Consider the following 6,991-nt stretch of genomic DNA (forward strand, 5'->3'; position numbering starts at 1 on the left):
AGGATGGAGACCCCCGGGGCCTCGGTGAGCTTCCTCTGCAGCAGGGGGTGTGGGTGGATGGCATCTGGCTTCACATAGGGTGTGTAGCCGGAGAGCAGGTAGGACAGGCAGATCCCAGAGGGGCCGTTACCTGGGGAGAGACGGTGGAGGTTAAAGGGGTGGCCTTTTCAGGTGGGAGATACTACTGTGGAACGCTTGGATCTAGATGTGGCACATTCATTCATGTATCCTTCATTCATAAAAATAAAATATTGATTAAGCCCTTAGCCTGTGCCAGACACTGTGCCTAATGATAATTTAAAAAAGAAGGAATGAATAACTGCTGAGAGCCTCCTCTGTGCCAGGAATTGTACTGAGAGCTTTCGCAATAGCCTCACAATAGCTTCAGCGAGGTAAGTGCTACTCTTTTCCTCCTTTTATCCTTGAGGAAATGGGTCCAGCGAGGTGAAGTGACTTGCCTGTGGTCACACGGCTGGAAGGTAGACGAGCCGGGATGAAAACCCAGACAGAGGGAACCTCTGACAACACGACTGACATTCTGAGATTGCTAAGAACTAGGTCAGATGCATGAGTGAATGTAGCACAGACTGCTACGTGGCCTGGGGGCGAGCTTGAGTTGTGGGTGCTCGTGGGTGCTCAGGGGTGCCGGGCCACCTGTTGGGTCTGCTGCTTGCATGTCTGAAGAACTACGCCACCATCTGTGGTGCTTCCTGGGCAATTCACCAGGCACAGCCCTGCGATAGCGCTTCTCTTTTTATCCGTCCTTTCCCCTCACCTTATCTCGTCTGATTCAGAATATTACTCATATGTAGGATACCAGGAGGAACCATAAGAAATCGCAGGCACCCATCTGTTTTTGCCTTACAGAAATGACCATCTCACGTGGCTCAGCTAGATGCCTGCATACTGGGGGGTCATCTGTCCCCATTTTTGCAGACAGAGGACAGGAATCATAAGCCGCTGCTGTGTGTCCTCTCGTGTGGGCACCAAGCACAGTGCTGGGCACAGGGTAGTCATGGGACCAGTGTGGGCTCAGGACCAGGCCTCCCTGCCCCACGCTGGGTTGCCTCCAGCTGATGGGTGTGTTCTAGAGCCCTGGGTTCTCGGAGGCGTAAAAGGGAATGATAGTTTATAAACTGCTAAGCCTAGCACTGGCCACATAGTAAACGCTCAATGGCTGAATTTAAACACCACTGTAAAGAGGCCAGGCCTGGGCCAAGCACGGTGGTTCACACCTATAATCCCAGCACTTTGGGAGGCTGAGGCAGGCAGATCACTTGAGGTCAGGAGTTCGAGACCAGCCTGGCTGACATGGCGAAACCCCGTCTCTACTAAAAATACAAAAGTTAGCCGGGCGTGGTGGCGGGCACCTGTAATCCCAGCTACTCAGGAGGCTGAAGCAGGAGAATCACTTGAGCTCGGGAGGCGGAGGTTGCAGTGAGCCAAGATCGCACCACTGCACTCCAGCCTGGGTGACAGAGTGAGACTTTGTCTCAAAACAAAAACAAACAAACAAAAAAACCCCCAAAATACAAAAAAAGAAGCCAGGCCTGGACTTGCCCAGCTCCTGCCCTCAGACCTGGGGGGTACCCGGAAGGCTCAGTGGAGCCCCTCCCCGGCTGGCACTGACACTCACCCACGATGATGACTGGGAGGGGCTCTGAGCTGCTGGCGCCGAGGTGGTCCTTTCCGGAGGAGCTCATGGCTGGTGGGGGGCTTGGGGCTGGCGGCGGACCTGGAGCGGGGGAGAGGGGAAGGAAGAGCCCGTTCGGGTGAGGCCTGGGTGTCCACACAGCCACTCCACCTCCCGGCTAGGGTGGCCTCCTGTAGCCCCTAGCGTCTTGTCCGGGGTCCCCGTGAGGCACATCTGATGGGACTCCCTTCTTGCTCCCACACAGCCTATCTGCCCCACCCCTCTCCGGTCATGCAGGACGTGACCTCCCCGCCTCTGGCCTGGTCGCCCCAGGCAGCCACTGTCCCTCTGAGCCTGACTCTGCTCTCCCATCTCACTGGAGCAGCAACAGTCCCCGAAGCTCATTATCTGTCTTCCCGAGAGGCCATTCCAGCCCAACCCAGGAACAAGCCCTGCCAGGCCCTTCCGTGGGCCACAGCCCTCGAGTCCCAGTGTGGCCTGGTGGACTTTGGAGTCGTCACCCAGCCCTGGTAAGTTGCTCCCTATCCCATTCCTGGGCCTCTCTGGGTCTCAGTTTCCTCATCTGTAAAATGGAAGCCATGAGTCCCTACCTCCTAGGATGGTTGAGGGACGCAGTGGCGTCACAGACGGGAAGCACCTGCCTGGAGCGAATTTGCCACGGGGAAAGGGCCAGCGCTGTGGCCTGCCCCAGGGGCCGGGCTGGACGTGGGGAAATGGAAGCAGTGGCCAGGTTTGGGGACGTGCCGGTGAACCTGCCATCTCTGGGGCAGTGGCGCCCTCTGCTGGCCCCAGGCCCAAATCGCTCAAAGGGACACAGGTGCTGGTCCTAGAGCTGCCGGTGCCCGGAGGGGCATCAGACCCACCTTCTCCCCTACCCCAGCTCGCAGAGGACACTAGCCTCACCCGAGGGCCACATGCTGCCATCCTGAGAGCCACGAGGCAACACCCTTGTGGGCACAGGGATGGTGAGCATTTGGCACTTACTCCGTACCGGGTATTTGACATGCTTTTTCTCATATCCGCCTCACACTGACCCTGTGCAGTCCTGGCCGTGTTAATGTCCCATTCCACAGATGTGTGGACGGGGCTCAGAGAGGTCGCACAAGCTTCTCAGTGTCATGCAGCTGGCTTTGAAACCCAGGGCTCGCTGGTGCCAAGGCCCTGCCAGTGCCACCACCCACGCCATTGGGCCTGTCCCCCGTGGAGATCCAGGGTCCATCCAGGTGTCACACTCACAGGGGAAAGACTGAGTGGGAGGGCACTGGGCTTGGACCATCCAGAGTGGCCAGGGGTGGGGGCCCAGGGTCACCTGCCTCCAGAATTCTTCCAGAGAAAGTAGGAATCTGGATTTCTATGCGAATTATCTGATTTGAAGAAGCGCGCAATGAATGAAAGCAGTTTTGGAAGATCCTTAACAGGCCAACCAAACACAGCTGAGACCAGTGTGTGGCCTCTGATGTGTGCAGGGTGACAGAAACACCATCGTCCGCCTCCAGGCAGGCTGCGAGGAGATGGATGAGAGACTGCCATACAGATGGGCCACTGAGAGGACCCAAGTGTTCCCCCCACAGTGACAACAACTGACCTTCTCACAGCGCTCTACAGTGGGAAGGAGGTTGCATCTACGGCAGTAGCATCCAGGCCGCTCAGCAGCCTTGACAGGTGAGCCCTGTCACCTCCGTCTTGCAGGGGAGGAGAAGGAGGCTCCGAGGTGAGGATGAGCCCAGCAGGGAAGGGGTCTGTCAGGGACCCCTGTGTTGGTGCTCTCTGCTCCCCTGAGCGCGGCCTTTCTTGCCTCCGCTGGGGTGGGGGCCAGAGACAGCTTCCGTGTCCTGTCTAGGCAAGCCCGTATGCCCAGCACCCAAGACCTCCTCCTCCCTTTCTGGAGAGAAGGAAGGTGACATCCTGCACTCGCCAGGGACCACATGGCCTCTTCATGCCCAGCTCCCTGCAAGGCCCCAGGATGCCTGCCTGGGGAGGGGATTTCAGGGTGACGCCGCCACCAATCATAATAATAGTAATAGTCACAAGAACAGCAAAGGCAGCATGTGGCTGACGTTTCCATACTTCTGTGGAGCGGGCTGTGTGCCAGGCATGATCTCAACACTTAAACACATTAACAAACTGAATCCTTATTTAATCGGGTTGTTGTAAGTACTCTGAGGGCCACAGAGTTTCTCACGGCCCTTTACAGTCTGCAAGGTGGTTGAACCAGCTTTCACAGGCTGGGCTGGATCGGAGCCCAGGTCGCCCTGCTCCAGAGCCTTCTCTGTGCCCCGAGGGCTGTGACAGCTCCTGCTGAGACCCCTCTGCCGGGTGGAACGTGCAGTGTCCATTCCAGGGTCCCCCACTGCTCAGTCACAGTGCTAGTGGCAGGCGGGGAGGCAGAGGGACAGCTGATGACCTGGTGTTCTGGCCGGGAAGGGATCATTTCTCATTGACCCTGAGCGCTGGGTATACCCAGAGGCCTTGGAGAATAGGACTGCGGGTCCCACAGAGCTTTCTCTGGCTCGCTCCTGGTACCTTTCTCTGGCTTGCTCCTGGTACCCTCGAATGGCTCGGAGCCCCTCAGTGCTCATCATGGTCTGCAGGAACAGCAGCCACTGGGGAGCATGGGACCTCCTGGTAAGGGGCTTCCCCACATTACCTCCTTTGATCCTCCTAGCAACCCACTTTGCAGATGAGGAGACTGAGGCTTGGAGAGGTGAAGCCATGCCCTGAGGCTATCCAGCCGGTGGGCGATGGAACCGATATTTGATCCCTGTGGGCTGACCCCCCAGACACCCCAACCCCTTCCCCAAACGGGTGAGCCAACCTGCTCCATCTGCCCCAGTGCACCCGCCCTGGGCCATGCCCTGCCCCCTCCTTTGTTCTTTTGGATTCTCCCACCACTCCAAGAAAGACACTTGCAGGAGCCCCTGTTGGCCAGTGAGGAATCAGAACCGGCTGCCCCTTACCGCCCTCTGCAGGCAGCAGAGGGCACTGATTTACCGCCAGGGCTTTGGGGCTCCAAGTCCAGGGCTCCCTCCTGAGACTGTCCTCAGGCACCTGAACAGAAGCTTCTGGATGCCATATACGTGAGGTCACCACCCAGGGGCTGGACCTGAGAAGTCACTTCCTGTGCAGAGTGACCCAGGAAGCCCCAAAGTCCCAAGCAGCTTGACGCTGTCACTCATTACCTCAGACAAATATGCTGCCAACTTACAAAAGAGCGTTCAAAAGTTTCATTTCAATTCTTTTTGTGCTTTTCAGTTTTATGGAGTTGGAAGAATCAATTTTTAACGTTATCTTTTTAACTCCCTTTGATTGAAGATGGCAGTTGATGGAAAGAAGTTACCATTAAAAATTGATGTTTCAAATTTCACAAAGGCAAATATGATAAAAGAAATGAAAACAGTTGCACCTTCGACTGACGTTTCTTTCAAGTGTGCAGCATTTGTACTTCTGAGGTTGTTAAAGCTGCAAACTGCTCTGAGACTCTGGGACACCTGTATGTCTGCATTTCTTTGGCACCTCTAGTGGCCATTTACTCATTTGCCCTTGAAGACACCCCAACAGGTGGGCTTTCTTATCCCCACTGTGCAGAGGAAGAAACGCTCTTGAGGAGGAGTGGGCGTCTTGCCTCAGGTCACCTAGGAGTGTCCAAGACCATGGCCACGTGACAAATCTGCCAAGTCCCCTCCAGTAAAACAACTGATTACAGGGAGACCAAGAAAGTGACATAAAGCCCTGGGGGGACTAAAGTGGGAGGAGGTGGTCTGTCCACGCAAGCGGCACTTGCTGTTTATCACAGATGAGCCGTCACCCCAGTGCCGCACACCTGGAGCCCAGGATCTCCTGCAGCTCCCCAGCCTCCCAGGGGCCGCCCTCCCGACCCACCGCACTCTTGAGCCTCCTGAGAGAAGCTAAGTCGCTGGGACCTCCGGGGCTGGGGGCTGTTCACGAGCACCCACGGACCCTGTCCCTCCTGAGCAGGAGAAACAGAAACCCCGAGGGCACCCAGCCTGGCTGCCGATACCGTGGCCTTAGAACAGCCGGGCAGCACAACCGGGCTGGCCACACCCCTCTTTCCTGCTAGGAACGGCGGTTACAGGGGCCAGGGTACGCTGGGACTGTGGCCGCTTCAGCTGCTTGGCTGAGGGTGCCAGGCACCCGGACAGGGACACAGCTGAGGATCTGGGAGGAACCTGGGGTAGGGGAGAATCCTGCCGGGCTGCAGAGAACCCAGGGGAGGGCCTCCACTCGGGACCACCCGGGATCACTGCCTGGCGCCCCGGCTCTGCAGACCCTCCAGTCCAGCTGGGCCTGCCCCTGGTGCCTGGGATGTGCCTGATTCCCTGCCCCGGAGCCTGGCCCCGACACTCACCTGACAGGCAGTGGTGCGGGAGCCCGGTGAGCCTGGCCAAGCTGTGCTCTAGGAGGGTCAGGGGATCACAGATCACAGAGTCCCCGTGAGATGGGGACACCCATTACCCTGTGGGGATCCAAGAGGCTCTGAGAGGCCAGAGGGAAGCGAGGGTATTTCACAGGGAGGGAGGAGGCGGCGCAGGCAGTGGGCGGGGCCAGGAAAATCACTTTCATAAGCGTGAGTCAGCAGGGACCCGTGATGAATGAACTTGCACACTGGGCGGGTGTCACGCTGCCTGCCTCATGGCCAGCCTTAAAGGGCCCCTGCTGGGCAGCCAGCCAGGGGGCCTAGGGTGACGCTGCCTCCCAGCCACCTCCCCCCAGCCAGACCCCCGTCCCCGGGGCTCAGTCTCTGGAGGAGGAACCAGTGACCTCTGAATGAGCCAGCCTGGCCTTTCCCACAAGGGAGGAGGAGATGGCTTTGTCCAGCACACAAAGTAAACCCGTCCAGTTCCCTCATTCCACCTGGATTCTACTGCACCCTCCAGCCCCCAAAAGCCCTCTGGCACCAGCCTGCCTGGGCTGAGAATCCAGCTTTGCCATTTCCTGGCAAGCTGCTTAGGGCCCACACCTCAGTTTTCTCATCTGAAAACTGGGGCCAAGTCACAGACTGTCTCTGCCAGAGCGGCTGTGAGGGTTTAAATGACATCTTTCTTGGCTGCCATGCTTAGAACTTGAAGCCTGCTCCCTGGCTCTTCTCTCCTGTTTTGTGTGGGTAGCACTGCACACCCCACACCGTGCTGTTTCCTAATTATTATTATTATTATTATTATTATTATTATTATTATTATTATTATTATTATTATTATTATTATTTGAGACGGAGTTTAGCTCTTGTTTCCCAGGCTGGGGTGCAATGGCGCGATCTCGGTTCACTGCAACCTATACCTCCCAGGCTCAAGCGATTCCCCTGCCTCAGCCTCCTGAGTA

The 6,991-nt window shown here is 57.1% G+C and overlaps 1 long non-coding RNA gene across 1 annotated transcript; it reads right to left on the reverse strand.

Moving 5' to 3' along the window:
- LOC113224453 lies at positions 1 to 6,167 on the reverse strand. The gene is made up of 3 exons (XR_003309185.1): positions 6,021 to 6,167; positions 1,637 to 1,735; positions 1 to 130 (listed from the first exon to the last, which is right to left on the reverse strand). It is a non-coding gene; the product is annotated as an uncharacterized LOC113224453 (long non-coding RNA).
- Between the last annotated feature and the right edge of the window lie 824 nt (positions 6,168 to 6,991).

The sequence above is a fragment of the Piliocolobus tephrosceles genome, unplaced genomic scaffold, assembly GCF_002776525.5.
Source record: "Piliocolobus tephrosceles isolate RC106 unplaced genomic scaffold, ASM277652v3 unscaffolded_44821, whole genome shotgun sequence".
NCBI lineage: Eukaryota > Metazoa > Chordata > Mammalia > Primates > Cercopithecidae > Piliocolobus > Piliocolobus tephrosceles.